Below are 1,548 nucleotides of genomic sequence, written 5' to 3' on the forward strand. Positions count from 1 at the left end.
CTGGGCAGCGAGACCTCATCTCTACAATCAATCAAAAAAAAATCAGCCGGGCGTGGTAGCACATGCCTGTAATTCCGGCTACACGGAAGGCTGAGGTGGAAGGATTGCTGGAGCCCAGCAGGTGGAGGTTGTGGTGGCTGGGAGCAGCCACTGCACTCCAGTCTGGGTGACAGAGTGAGACTCCAACTCAAAAAAAAGAAAAAAGAAAACTCTGGGCTGGGGCATGATGGTAGTCCCACTTACTTGGGAGGCTGAGGTGGGAAGAGCATTTGAGCCCAGGAGTTCAAGTTCAACCTAAATGAGACCAGGTTAAAAAAAACAAGAAGAAACTCTGGATGGAAGTTTTATAATTATTCAAATAGTATAAACAATTTATATTGTACATATATAAACTTAGCCTACTTGCTATATAGACTTTTCTAATTTCCGCATTAGGATTTCATGGTAGTTTTGGTGAAACATTCAAAGTCAAAAGATGGTCAGAATTTCACATTAAGCTGATTTTTAATATAATAATATTAATTCACTTGACTGTCATCTTCTGTGTCCTGTAAATCAGCATCAAAATCTAAATCATCATCACTTTTTTCATTTCTTCTGCAGCTTCTTCTACTGTCGTAACCTGGATTATTGTCAATATTTTCTGGTTCTTTATTAAACCTAAAACAGAAGAAAGAAATTTCTAATTATTTCCCAGATTTTCATTACTTAACTATGCAGACTAAAAAAATAGCTTTACCAGTACATGTCTTGATTAAAGGAAACCTAATAGTGCCGGGCTCGGTGGCTCAGCCCATAATCCCAGCGCTTTGGGAGGCAGAGGTGAGTGGATTGCCTGAGCCCGCAGGTTCAAGACCCACCTGGGCAACTTGGCGAGATCTCATCTCTACAATAAATCAAAAATCAGCTGGGTGTGGTAGCGTACGCCTGTAGTTCCAGCTACTTGGAAGGCAGAGGTGGAAGGATTGCTGGAGTCCAGCAGGTCGAGGCTGCAGTGGCTGGGAGCGTCCAGTGCACTCCAGTCTGGGTGACAGAGTGAGACTCCAACTCAAAAAAAAAAAAAAGAAAAAGAAACCTAATAAGTGTGAAGTAAAAAAAATCTTTATTAACTTAAGATTCAATCAATTATAATACTACTGCCAATAAAGCAGATTCAGAAAAATTAATACATGCCCATTAATGAATAGTTATATAAGTAATTCTTTTGTAGTGCATGTAAACCTCATAGATAAATGTTTTATTTTCTTAAAAATATTAAGCTGTGCCGGGCTCGGTGGCTCAGCCTGTAATCCCGCGCCTTTGGGAGGCTGAGGTGAGTGGATTGCCTGAGCCCGCGGGTTCGAGACCTGCCTGGGCAGCAAGACCTCATCTTTACAATAAATCAAAAAATCAGCTGGACATGGTAGCACATGCCTGTAATTCCGGGTACTCGGAAGGCTGAGGCGGAAGGATCGCCGGAGCCCAGCAGGTCGAGGCTGCGGTGGTCGGGAGCGGCCACTGCACTCCAGTCTGGGCAACTGAGTGAGACTCAGACTCAAAAAAAAAAAA

The 1,548-nt window shown here is 42.8% G+C and overlaps 1 long non-coding RNA gene across 1 annotated transcript; it reads right to left on the reverse strand.

Moving 5' to 3' along the window:
• Positions 1-330: 330 nt before the first annotated feature.
• Positions 331-902, reverse strand: LOC103272417. Its single transcript, XR_505120.1, has 2 exons — positions 861-902; positions 331-660 (listed from the first exon to the last, which is right to left on the reverse strand). It is a non-coding gene; the product is annotated as an uncharacterized LOC103272417 (long non-coding RNA).
• Between the last annotated feature and the right edge of the window lie 646 nt (positions 903-1,548).

Source organism: Carlito syrichta, unplaced genomic scaffold (assembly GCF_000164805.1).
Source record: "Carlito syrichta isolate Samal-C Ts95f unplaced genomic scaffold, Tarsius_syrichta-2.0.1 Scaffold312501, whole genome shotgun sequence".
Taxonomy (NCBI): domain Eukaryota; kingdom Metazoa; phylum Chordata; class Mammalia; order Primates; family Tarsiidae; genus Carlito; species Carlito syrichta.